At 46.6% G+C, this 13,779-nt stretch overlaps 2 pseudogenes across 2 annotated transcripts; both read right to left on the reverse strand.

Annotated features, from left to right (window-relative positions):
* Positions 1-1,099: 1,099 nt before the first annotated feature.
* On the reverse strand, positions 1,100-2,131 carry LOC308551067 (melanoma-associated antigen B4 pseudogene; annotated as a pseudogene). Its single transcript has one exon. The product of its transcript is annotated as a melanoma-associated antigen B4 pseudogene (transcript).
* A 4,961-nt stretch (positions 2,132-7,092) lies between these two features.
* Positions 7,093-8,124, reverse strand: LOC308551068 (melanoma-associated antigen B4 pseudogene; annotated as a pseudogene). The gene has a single exon. The product of its transcript is annotated as a melanoma-associated antigen B4 pseudogene (transcript).
* Positions 8,125-13,779: the final 5,655 nt, after the last annotated feature.

Consider the following 13,779-nt stretch of genomic DNA (forward strand, 5'->3'; position numbering starts at 1 on the left):
GTGGCTCTGGATCGCCTAGTGACCTCTCAAAGGGACTAATTTGTGCTTAGCAATGAAAACTAAACAATATGCTATTCCATTCCCTTCTTACACTCCTATGAAGCTGTTCCTTATGAAGTGGAGAGTATTTCACCCTTTTCTATTGATAATTTCTCCTACAATCTATAATTGCATGGGCAAAGGTAGGGGCTTCTTTGCCTAAACATGCCCAGCGCAAGTATGAAGACTTTCAAGGAGCTGATACTCAATTAATGACTGGGTAAAATAAAAGCCATGAAATGAGTTACGATGCACCAGGATTTATATTCTCAAACATTCTTGAAAAACATAAGCAAATCCAGGTTATATATGAGATAAATTTACAAAAGACTAAATATAGTAAGGCTAACAAGAAGTGACCAGTTTCATAGATATACCACTTCTTTATCCATCGTTTACAGATAGACACTTAGTTTGTTCCCATGTCTTGGCTGTAACAGGCAATGCTGGGTACAGTATAGGGAATACAGCCAGTAACATTGTAATGACTGCCTATGGTTCAGATGGGTAGTAGGCTTATGGGTATGGGAACATTGTAAGTTATATAAATGTCTAATCACTATGTTGTACACTTGACACTAATATAATCTTGTCGTCAACTGTAATTGAAAAAAATTAAAACAACAGTAGCCAATTTTTATTTTATCTATCGATCTTTCTATATATTCTATCTATCTACTGCTCCCAACTACTCTGGTGTGAAGTTCTTTCATATCTCAATATATATTCCCATCCTAAAGCCATGTTATCCTGTTTTGGATCACAAAAAATTTAGAAGGATTTCCAATTTCTATTAAAAAAACGACAAAGCTCTTATTCCTAACCTAATAAATGGTAATAAATGTGCGATCCATGACATTTATACACTTATATACTTATATTCTGGATCTAAGTACACATTCTGTCTAAAAGTATACTACTTGAAAATGCAAAAAAATCCCCCACCAACCAACCAAACCAAACCAAACAACCCAAAAAGATAAGCCAATGAGATATTTTGTATAATAGGAAACTGTGCAACAGGCCTTTCCATTCAAAGAGTGAATACTCCACCTCCACATCACTGAGGGTGAGGAGAACTGCTGAATGTGGGCCTGGAGCGCCCACTGGCCTTGGAAGGAATGCCAGCCCTGGGTGCAGCTTGTGCTCTCTCTTCCTCTTCTTTCAAAGCCTCTTCATAATGGGGTGTGTAGGCAGAGGGGACAGTATCATTGAGCTCGGCCATAAATTCCAGGACTTTCATCTTGCTGGTCTCAGCTTCGGCTCTTGGACCCCACAGGAACTCATAGCGTGGAGGATCACTGCTGGGTACCTGCTGGTACACCAGGTATTTTTCCTGCACCAAATCTTGGGTGATGACTTTTCTAGGCTCTCCAAACATGAAGTGACTCTTTCCATCAAAGATGCCCAAATCATTCAGAAATTCCCAGATCTCCTCCTCAGATGCACGGTTGCTATTCAAGAAGATCACACCCAGGACAGGCATAAGAATCCCTTTGTTAGGAAATCTGAAGCCGCTGCTCAGATGCCCAACACTGCTGTCACCTTGACTGCTGATCAGGGTGTAGTAGTTACTGTTAGGCTTGACTTCTTTCACTTCTAGGCCAAAGAACTGATCCATGCGCTCAGAGGCTCTCCTGAGGATCTCAGGGAAGTCCTTCCTGAACCATTTGTGGACTATCTTCAGCATGTCTCCCTTTCTAATGGGCTCCTTCCTTTTATACTGACACAGCAGGTACTCTATCAACATAATCGCCTTCTGAGTTAGAAGATCTAGGCCAGAGCTCTCAGTGGAAGTTGAGGCCCGGGAGGAAGTTTTACTCTTCCTACCATGGCCTTTGGCTTTTACAGCAGATCTCTCAGATGAAGCACCTGCAGCGGCACCGGTGGTTGCTGGGGCACTTGGCCGTGCCTGGAGAGTGCCAGCAGCAGTGAAGCTTGAGGGAGGCTCCCCCAAAAGAGAAGAGGAGGAGCAAGCAGCCTCTCCTTCCTCTCCTCTAGGGGCCTGAGCACTCTCATCACCTTGGTTCTCAGCTTTATTTTGGCGGCGTTTGTCACGAGCACGGAGCTTACTCTTCTGACCACGAGGCATGATGGCTGTTGTTGGGAACAGCAGACAGGAATGTGGGCCAATGGACAGCTGGTTTGGGCACCTGGTGGACGGAAAGCAAGATGATGTGATCACCTTTAACAGTCGGATTCCACCTTGCCTTTACTGAAGGCTGCCTCTGCAGGCTTCCTTGATGGCAATACTAGGATACCAAGAGACTCCTGTTCTTGTCAGTCTGTCCTCTAAGAATCTCACAGAGAAACCAGAGAAACTTTAGAGTAATTCCCATGCTATGTCCTATCAGTCTTGCCCTCACTTTCCTCAAGTGTCAGTAGGTGATGTCAGTGTGGCCCCATATATTCTGGCATATGGGGCTCTCTTCGTTCTTTCTCAGTATTATTGTGTCATCCCTGGGCAGAGCCTGGGCACCCTCCATTCTGCTACTCTAACGTGGACACCTCAACGCTCCCTGGGACACGGGAGAAGGAACCGGAGTGGAGGCTCAGTCCACCTCCCTATCAGGGGAACCCAATGCTGAGAGCTTGTGTGGTCTAATGCGTCCTGAGTTCATTTGGATTCACAGCTGTTAGTCAAGCTTCTCACCTTGGCTCCTTGTAAGGCTTGAAACCACTTTCCTGAAGCTGATTGTTGGCCGCACCTTCAGAGTAAGGATCTCACCTCCCTTAGACCTGAGAAAACAAAATGAGGGGGGGGGGATGCTCAACCTGACAGAAACTTCCCCAAGATTCCTTGAGTTGACTGCAAAAGGGTGGAATAGATGATTTGGTATCTCCTCTATTCAGGGTTGGATGGTTCTTCCATTGTGCTCCCATTAGAGATCTTCTCACAGTAAAAGCCAACATACCTGAGCTTCAATAAGAGGAAATGAAGTTGACCTTATCCGACCAAAAGTGATCTCCCTAGAGTGGGGGAGGTTGCAAGCAGTTTGAGGTGCTACAGTAGTTGGTGCCACACAGGATCCCAATCCAAGGTCTAAATCTGAGTCATGCTGAGGTCATCATTTCTCCCTCTGCTGGCCTGGGACCATTACCTTCAGACAAGGCCCCCATTTCTCTGATACCCGAGTGAGTACTGACCCCTACTCCTGCCTAAAATCTATTCTTGAGGTCTGCCAGTGCTGAAATTAGGGAGGATTCGTTTGTGTTTGTTTGTTTTGTTAATCCTCACCAAGGATATTTTTTCCATTGATTTTTTTAGAGAGTGGAAGGCAGGTAGGGAAGGGGAGAGAGAGAGGTAGAAAGAGAGGGAGAGTAAAACGTCAATATGTAAGTGAGACATTGATTGGTTGTGTCCCACAGCCCCAATCAGGCCAGGGATGGAATATTCAATTTAAGTACTCAGCCTTTTCAGGGAATCGACTCCCACACCCTTTGGTGCACAGGTCGATGCTCTAACCACTAAGCAAAAACCAGATAAGGCAGGGAGGATCTTTTGTGGCCCCACTGGTATAGTGGGCACATCTCGAATGTCCTTAATGGTCTGTCCCTGACACCTGCCATAAGATGAAATCCTCCTTCTGCTGACCTGTGTCTTGCCCTCTTTAACATGATCTGTCACCTCCCAGAGATGGCCCCGGAAGAAGTGAGTGCAACTCATCGTGGCGATATGTCCTAGTCTCTCAAGTGTGAAAACACAGCTGGGACTTTATGTGCCCCCTACTTTGTGGGAGGAGTTCTCCATGGTCGCTCAGTGTAACCACCCAGAAACCTGTTAGAGACGGGTCCCTCTTTCTGAATGACCTTACTCCACTAAGCCAAAGCCTTTACCTCTCTGAGACCAACACCTGAGGAAATAAGGGTCCCCTCAGCCTGCCAGCTCTGCCCCGGGTCACCACCGCCTTTGCTGAGTTTGGGAGTTGCCGGGGAGAGCCCGTGACTGCCTTAGTTACCTCTGGAGAGGTGGGTGGTTCGCTTTTTATCTGTTTCCTTTGCCTGGCGCTTCCTAGAGCTGAGTGCAGGGGTTGCTGCTCTGTGTGGCCCCTTTAAATGGACAGAGGTCTGGCTTAAGCACTCAGGGCCCTCACTGTGACGCCCGTTGGGGCCTAGGGGTCCCCCACCTGTAGAATGGGGGCCACACCCATAGGGCAAGGCCTTCTCGGCAGCACACTGCAGGCCGGATTCAGTCTGAGGGCTCTGCTGGGGCCTCTGGGAGCCGAAATGTAGGGGAGAGGTTGGGGGGCTCACCTTCGTGATGGGGGGGTGTGGCTTCCTCAGGTCCCACTCAGGGTCCTCACCTTGACTCGACGCCAGTCGCCAGGCCGCGAATCCGCCCTGCGCAACAATACCTCCACGTGCAAGGCACCCGGAAACGGAAACGCCCTGGGCTCCTGAGCGGAAGTCCGTTGGGTCCTTTCCTGCAGGGCTGTCCAGGGTGCCTGATTGCCCGGCGGCGGAGCAGTTAGGAGTCCGTGGGCCCTAGGTCCCCACTCAGGGCCCTCACTTTCTTGTCTTCAGAGGCAGGACTCCTCCTTCTAGGGACCCGAGTGGGCCTGGCTGCAAACAAAGTCCTCACTCTCCCGAATCCCCTGGGATAGTTAGGGCGGCGTACTGCTTCTGCTCTAGGCCCTGGGCCTTGCAGGCCTGACGGGGGGCGGGGCTCTGTGAGCCTCCGTTTGTGGGAGGCACCCTCTCATTTAGCCCTGAGTGTCCTCGCCTTGACTCGCTTATGAGCAAGACTCCTGTCTCTGCAGACCTGGGGTTCGATCCCTCCCTGAGACGTCACAGGTGGAATGTGTGGGCTCTTGCTGTTCTGGGTCTCACAGGGCTAAGGAGAGTGCTGGACTCTGTGCCCCCCTCTGCTTTCTGAGGATCCCCTCATGACAGTCATGATCTTCACATGGCTGGATTCTTTTTAGAGACCTAGTCCCTCCCTCTGCAAAAGGGATACAGCCCATGTTAGACGGAAGGCCTCACCCTGAAACTTCCCAGCCCCAAACCGTCCTGACATCCCTGCTACTGGGCTTCGCAGGGGTTGAAAACTTTCTGTTCAAAGAACCCTGCTTGAAAATTACCATTTATTTTATTTAGCATAAGGCCCTCCAGTTCTGCATGTGCTGTCACAAATGGCAGGATGTCTTTTTTTTATGCCTGAATGATATATCGGCGCGCGCGTGTGTGTGTGTGTGTGTGTGTGTGTGTATTCCTTTATCCATTCATTCATCAATAGTCACCTAGGTCATTTCCATATGTTTACTACTGTAAATAATATTGCAATGAACATGGGGGTACAGTTATCCCTTTATGTTAGTGGTTTCAGTTTCTTTATATACATACCCAGTAGTGGGGTTGCTGGATAATATGGTCGTTTTATTTTTAATTTCTTGAGGAAAATTTATACTGTCTTCCAAAGTGGCTGCACGAATTTTACATTCCCCTAAACTCACCCATTCTTGAGTAATTTAAGACATCCAGGTACATAACTTTTAAATTCAGGAAAAGACAGACTGAATGGAATAAGGTAAATTCATAATTGACCAACTTTTACTTTTTTCTCCCTATGTTCTGACCCCACCAATTTTTGTATGGTTCTTTCTTTGCCCATTACCAAGGATACCCTCATTCTAATGCCATGCAGTGGTTTTCAGGATTACAAAAGTGATTTAAATATTTTCAACATGTATAGTACTTCAAGCAACAAAAGTCTTACTCTTAAACCTGATACAGAACAATGTGTGATTAATGTCATCCATAAACTTATATTCTGAATCTAAATAAGCTTTCAGTTGAAACACCACCACTTAAAAATTAACCGCAAAATAGGTCAACAGGTATTTGTGCACATCAGGAATCCTGGTCAACAGGCATTTCCAACCACAATGTAAAGAATCCACTTCAGACCTCACTCAGGGTGAGAGAAGCAACTGGATGTCACCCTGGATTGCCCACTGAGCTCCCAATGAAACTAAATTTTGCTTAGCAATGAAAACTAAATAATATGCAATCTCCAGACCCTCTTTACTCTCCTTTTCATTTGTTTCTTATGAAGGGGGGGGACCTCACCCTCTTCTGTAATGAGAGCTTCTCCTACAATCTATAATTATGGGGTCAGGCATAGAGGCAGGGTTTCCTTTGCCTAAACATTCTCCGTACAAGCATGAAGGCTTCCAAAGAGCTGATGCTCAATTAATTATCGTGTAAAATAAAACCATGAACCAAGTGGTCTGATTCACTAGGATTTATATTCTCAAACATTCTTGAAAAACATAAGCAAATCCAGATATATGTCTTTAAAATTTACCAAACGAAAGACTAAATGTAGTAAGGCAAACAAGAAGTGACCAGTTTTATATATGTCTCAATCTTCTTTATCCATTCGTCTACAAATGAACACTTCCATGTCTTGGCTGTAACAGGTAATGAGTACAAGTTAGGGAATAAAATCAGTAATATTGTAATAACTATGTATGGTTCACATGGGTACTAGACTTGTGGGGTTGAGCATATAGTAGATTATATAAATATCTAATCACTAAGTTTTAAACCTGAAGCTAATATAATATTGTACGCCAACCATAACTGAAAACATTTAAAAACAGAGGCAGCCATTTTTTATCTATCATCTATCTATCTATCTATCTATCTATCTATCTATCTATCTATCTATCTATGTATCATCAATCAATCATCTATCTACTTCTCCCAACTATTTTCGTGTGAAGTTCTTTCATATCTCAAAAGATATTCCTATCATAAGCCATGTTATAAGGCTCTGGATCACAAAAGTGATTGAAGGATTCCCAATTTCTATTTAAAACACCAAACTCTTACTCCTAACCTAATAAATGGCTATAAATGTGTGATGCAAGTCCTTCACAAACCTATACACTTATATTCTGGATGTATATTAACATATGTCTAAAAGTACACCACTTGAAAATGCAAAATTTGAAAACCTGCACAAAGATAAGCAAACAAGATATTTTGCTTAATAAGAAACTGCTTAACAGGCCGTTCTATTAAAAAAGTGAAGACTCCACCTTGACATCACTCAGGGTGAGGGTAGTTGCTGGACATGGCCTTGGAGTGCCTACTGGTGTTGGAAGAGGTGCCATCGCTGGGTGCAGCTTGGGCTCTCTCTTCCTCTTCTTTCAAAGCCTCTTCAAAATGGGGTGCCAATGCAGTGCGGATACTATCATTGAGCTTGGAGAAAAACTCCAGGACTTGCAGCTTGCTGGTCTCAGCTTGGGCTCTTGGACCCCACAGGAACTCATAGCGTGGAGGATCACTGCTGGCCACCTGCCGGTACACCAGGTATTTCTCCTGCACCAAATCTTGAGTGATAAGCTTTCTGGGCTCCCCAAAAATGAAGTGAGTCTCCCCATCATAGACACTCATCAGATTCAGGAATTCCCAGATCTCCTCCTCAGAGGCACAGTTGCCATTCAAGGAGATCACACCCAGGAGAGGCATCAAAATCCCTTTGTTAGGAAACCTAAAGCCGCTGCTCAGACTCCCATCACTGCTGTCATCTTGATTGTCCACAAGGGTGTAGGAGTTACCATTGGGCTCGACTTCTTTCAATTCTAGGCCAAAGAACACATACATGCGCTCAGAGGCTCTCCTGAGGATCTCAGGGAAGTCCTTCCTGAACCATTTGTGGACTATCTTCAGCATGTCTCCCTTTCTAATGGGCTCCTTCCTTTTATACTGACACAGCAGGTACTGTACCAACATATTCGCCTTCTGAGTTAGAAGATCTTGGCCAGAGCTCTCAGTGGAAGTTGAGGCCCGGGAGGAAGTTTTACTCTTCCTACCATGGCCTTTGGCTTTTACAGCAGGTCTCTCAGATGAAGCACCTGCAGCGGCACTGGTGGTTGCTGGGGCACTTGGCCGTGCCTGGAGAGTGCCAGCAGCAGTGAAGCTTGAGGGAGGCTCCCCCAAAAGAGAAGAGGAGCAGCAAGCAGCCTCTCCTTCCTCTCCTCTAGGGGCCTGAGCACTCTCATCACCTTGGTTCTCAGCTTTGTTTTGGTGGCGTTTGTCACGAGCACGAAGCTTACTCTTCTGACCACGAGGCATGATGGCTGTTGTTCGGGACAGCAGACAGGAATGTGGGCCAATGGACAGCTGGTTTGGGAACCTGGTGGATGGAAAATGAGATGATATCAGCACCTTCAAAAGGGAGATTCCACCTTGGTTTTATTGAAGGCTGCCTCTGCAGGCTTCCTTGAGGGTGCTACTCGGATCTCACAAGCCTCCGCTTCTCCTGGTCAGTCTGTCAGAACCCTGAATCACCAACTAGAAAAAATATATGCATCCCTATGTTCATAGCAGTGCTATTTATGATAGCTAAAATCTTTAGATCATAAATTCTGTGGACAAAAATTCTGTGGTACAAATACACAATGGGATACTATGCAGCTCTAAAAAAGAAGGATGTGTTACCCTTTGCGAGAGCAAGGAGAGAATTGGAGATTATGCTAAGCAAAATAAGCCAATCAGAGAAAGTCAAGTATCACATCATCTCACTCAAATGTGGAATCCAATTAACAAAATAAACTGATGAACAAAATAGATCCAGAGATATAGAAGCATGTTACAGACTGATGGATCTCAGAGGGAATTGGGGAGGGAAGGAGGGAAGAGGTTAACCAGAGAACTTATATGTATATATGCATAATCCATGTAAACAGACAATAGTGTGGTGAAGGCCTTGGGGGGCTGGAGCAGGGTGGGGGAGGGGTAAATGGGGGAATAATGGGATGTCTGTAATACTTTCAACAATATAGACAAATTTTAAAAAAAGAGTCCCAGAGCAGAACCAGAAAACTTTTAGAGTGTGTCTCATGCTACTACCAGCTTTGCCTTGAGATTACTCATGTGACAGAAGGTGATGCAAGTCTGCCTCCCTTTTTTCTTGCATGTGGGGTCGTCTTCAGTATTATCATGTCAATTGTGGGCAGAGCCTTGGTACCATCCCCTCTGCTAGTTTCCTGTGGACACCTCAGTGCTCCCTAGGACCCAGGAGAAGGAACAAGAGGGGGCCTCAGACCATCTCCATATCATTGGACATGCAGTGCAGAGAGCTTAGTGGGGTCCCTTGTATCCTGAGTTCATTTGGATCCCCAGTTGTAAGTCGAGCTCCTTGCTTTGGCTCTTGTAGGACTTGACATGACTCTTCTCCAGCTGACTGGTGGCTGGACCTTCAGACTAAAAATCTCAACTGCCTTAGACCTGATATAAATAAGTGAGGGGAGATGCTCAACCTGACAGCCCTTCCATGAGAGTCCTTGGGCTGATAGCAAAGGGTTCGAATGAATGCTTTGATATCCCCTTTATTTAGGTTTGGTTCGTTCCTCCATTGGGCTTCTGGTAGAGAACTCCTCACAGTAAAAGCCAACCTGCCTGAGCTCCAGTAAGAGGAAATGAAGTTGACCTTATGTGACTAACTATGGTCTCCCAAGTATGGTGGGTGTTGCAAGCAGTTTGAGGTGATATGGTAGGTGGTTCTACACAGGATCCAATTCTGAGGTCTAAGTTTGAATATGCTGAGGTCAAGATTTATCCCTCTGCTGGCCTGGGACCACGCCCCTCAGACCCAGGCCCTCACTTCCCTGTTACCCCTGAATAACTAATGATAATCACTCCTGCCTGACATCTATCCTCCAGGTCTGCCAGTGCCTAAATTAGGGAGGATTCTTTTTTGTTTGTTTTGTTAGTTCTCACTGGAGGATATTTTGTCCATTTGTTGTTTGAGAGAGAATGGAAGGGAGGCGGGGGAGGGACAGAGCGAGAAAAACAAGGATGTGGGAGAGACACTGATTGGTTGCCTCCACCACAGCCCCCAGTCGGCCAGGGATGGAACCTTCAGTCCAGGTACACACCCTTGTCCAGGAATCCACCCAACAACACTTTAGTCCACAGGCCAATGTTCTAATCACAAAGCAAAAACCAGATAAGGCAGGGAGGATCCTTTGTGGTCCCACTGATATAGTGGCACAGCTCCAATGTCCTCAGTGGTCTGTCCGTGAAACCAGCCATAACACGAAATCCTCCCTCTGCTGACCTGTGTCTGCCCTCTTTGACCTGATCTGTCACCTCCCTGAGATGACCCTGGAAGAAGTGAGTGCAACTCATCATGGCGATATGCCCTAGTGTCCTAGGTGTGAAAACACGGTTGGGACTTTATGTGGCCCCCTACTTTGTAGGACGAGTCCCCCATCGTTGCTCAGTGTAACAACCCAGAATCCTGTTAGAGACGGGGTCCCTCTTTCTGAATGACCTTCCTCCATTAAACCAAGGCAGTTACCTCTCTGAGACCAACACCTGAGGAAATAAGGTCTCCTCAGCCTGCCAGCTCTGCCCCGGGTCGCCGCCATCTTCGCTGAGTTTGGGAGCTGTCGGGGAGAGCCCGCGACTGCCTTAGTTACCTCTGTTTCTATCTGTTTCCTTTGCCTGGCGCTTCCTAGAGCTGAGTGCAGGGGTTGCTGCTCTGTGTGGCCCCTTTAAATAGATAGAGGCCTGCTCTTAAGCACTCAGAGCCCTCATGGTAAAGCCCGTTGGGATCTAGGGGTCCCTGCCTGTAGAATGGGGGCCACACCCATAGGGCAAGGCCTTCTCGGCAGCACACTGCAGGCCGGATTCAGTCTGAGGGCTCTGCTGGGGCCTCTCGGAGCCTGAGTGCAGGGGAGGGGCTGGGGGGCCCACCTTTGTGATGGAGGGGTGTGGCTTCCTCAGGTCCCACTCAGGGTCCTCACCTTGACTCGCAGACAGTCGCCACGCCCGCGAATCTGCCCTGGGCCACAAAACCGACAAGCGCAAGGGAGCAGGAGACGGAAACGCCCTGGGCTCCCGAGCGGAAGTCAGGTGGGTCCTTTCCTGCAGGGCTGTCCAGGGTGCCTGACGGGCTGAGGCGGGGCAGTTAGGAGTCCGTGGGCCCTAGGTCCCCACTCAGGGCCCCCACTTGCTTGTCTTCAGAGGCAGGACTCCTCCCTCTAGAGACCCGAGTGGGCCTGGCTGCAAACAAAGTCCTCACTCTCCCGAATCCACTGGGGTAGCTAGGGTGCACTGCTTCTGCTCTAGGCCCTGGGCCTTGCAGGCCTGACGGGGGGCAGAGCTCTGTGAGCCTCCGTTTGTGGGAGGCACCCTCTCATTTAGCCCTGAGTGCCCTCGCCTTGACTCGGTTATGGGCAAGACTCCTGTCTGTGCAGACCTGGGGTTCGATCCCTCCCTGAGACGTCACATGGGGAATGTGTGGGCTCTTGCTGTTCTGGGTCTCCCAGAGCTAAGGATATTGCTGGACTCTGTGGCCCCCTCTGCTTTCTGAGGATCCCCTCGTGACATTCAGGATCTCTGCATGGCTGGATTCTTTTTAGAGACTCAGTCCTTCCCTCTGCAAAATGGACACAGCGCATATTAGATGGAAGCCCTTAGCTCCCTGAGGTTTCCCAGGTTCAAATTAGCTTGACATCTCTGCAGGGGCTTCATAGGGATGACAGAAGAGATTTTTTGAGACCTCCTTTTATGCTTTGGGTGTTACCCTTAGCCCAGATCAGAGTCCTTACTTTTACAGACCAACAATCCTGTATATCCACCTTCTGCTTTCCAGACATTGCTCACCTTACATCAAAATCTCACGTTTTGAGAATTCCAAATTGGAAGTCAAGGTGATCGTTATATGATCATTGCCCTTCAAGGCCTCAAAGGATGTGACTCTCTCCGACCTTACTGTTCTGGCTGAATCATTCTCCTATTCCTTATTTACAGTCTTCACCATATCTCAGGGCCTCAGACTCCTTCTACTGAACTGAGCTCACGCTCCTTAAGTTTTTGTTTAACGCCTATATTTTGCCGTGATGATTTCCTCAGCCCTCATTCATAGGAGCCCTCCTCTAGGTTCCTGTCTCTTGATTGAAGGCTTCCTGGGAAATATCACCTGCATGCAAACTCTTGAATAGTTTCCCTATTGCAAATCTTGCAGAAAATGGGTCCCCGTTTCATAAGTGATGGAGGAATAGGAAACTGCAACATAAATCAGGGAGCCCAAGACACAGATTCTGGTGTCAGATAAAAAAAAAGAAAAACCCGATATATTCTTTCTCTTCATCAGCCAGATTAAGGAAGTTCTAAAGGATTCATTTTCTTTTTAAACATGTTTTTATTGATTTCAGAGAGAGGAAGGAAGAGGGAGAAAGATATGGAAACATCAACGATGAGAGAATCATCGGTTGACTGCCTCCTGAAAGTGTTTTGGTTACAGAGTCCTTCTTTTTAGCACTTGGGATACATTTTGGAATAGTGGATAGAAGTGAATTAACTGACTCCCAGTCAGCTGGAAGGAGTGCACCAGTGTGAGATTTGGACAAATCCAGTCCAGTGGGTCTAGCCCTACCCCTCTTACTTATTAGCTGTTTGAACTCAGCTACATTAGCAAACTCTGTGAGCCTCGGGTTCTCCATTTATGAAGGGGGTTTGTTAAGCCCTGTCTAGTAGGGCTGGTAGTTTGTGACTAATATACGTAAAGTGCCTGGTACGGTACCTGGAGTACATTGAGATTTTGGACAATATCTGTTATGTTTATGATTAGAATGATTTCAACCCCAGATAATAACTCTCACCTTAAAGGGTTTTTAAAAAAATCCAGGAAATATCAGAGAATATGTGTCACTCTAGGACCTGGATCCCCAAATCAGTGCAAAATACTATTTACAAATAAACTCTAAGTAAATTTCCCCCCATTAAAACATACTTTGAGTGTCTCGGTGTTTTCCAGCTCAATGCAACTCAAATCTTCTAGAATTTGGTTCAAACACTAACTCTTCCGACCTAGATGTCCTTTTTGCAAACCTCGCATATCTTCATTCATTGCAACAAAACGATTTTGAATGCCACTTTAATGGACTGGGCTCTGACTCCTTAACCCTCAGCAAAGAGGGCCAGCCCAGTGGGGCTGAGTTTCAAATCACAGATTGTCACGCTTTTTTCTCAGAAGTGCCCTGAAGATGACGTGCATAAAACACCTAGTCTGTGCACTTTGCTCACCTGCACTGGGACAGGTGCACAGGATGCCATCGCTGTCTCAGGTGGACATTCTGTCTGGTTTATTCATAATTACAAAGTAACTGGTAACGGTAGTTTTCCTTTCCCGGCGTTAAGTGTCTCACCTCTGAGACCCACTATCTGAAGGTGTGGCCCCTGCCCACCATTATCACAGCCTCGTGGTGTCCACCAGGCTGTGAAGGTACAATTGCCTCCCACCGCACAGCTTTCACTTTCCAGGAGGCTCTCATGGCCTTGCCTGAAGGAATCTACAGTAGACTCTCCAGCCTGGCTTCTGACCCTTAATTTTACTGGTCCTTTCGATCTTAGGAGTAGCTCACCACCTACTTTATAAGAAAGCTGCTCTTAGACTTGAAAATTCTATGGGCAGCACAGGTCAGGCCTAGTTTTCTTAGCATCCCCAGTACTAGTCAAGAATTAATATTTGGACAAGTAAAGAGCCAGTGTACAAGAAGTCAAACTTACTAGGATCTCATTTCTCTTACTTCTTGAACAAGCCAAGCCAAACCAGGTACGTTTACTGCAATTTTACCAAGAAACCGAAAGGAATAAACAACTGTTGACTACATTTTACTCTTTTTTCACATCTCATGATTGCACAGACTTTACTGTGTGGTAATTTCCTTTTTCACAAAGATCCTTATTCCAACCTTATGCTACCTTGTTCCGAATGAC

Source organism: Miniopterus schreibersii (assembly GCF_964146895.1).
Source record: "Miniopterus schreibersii genome assembly, chromosome: X".
In the NCBI taxonomy this organism is placed as follows: Eukaryota; Metazoa; Chordata; class Mammalia; order Chiroptera; family Miniopteridae; genus Miniopterus; species Miniopterus schreibersii.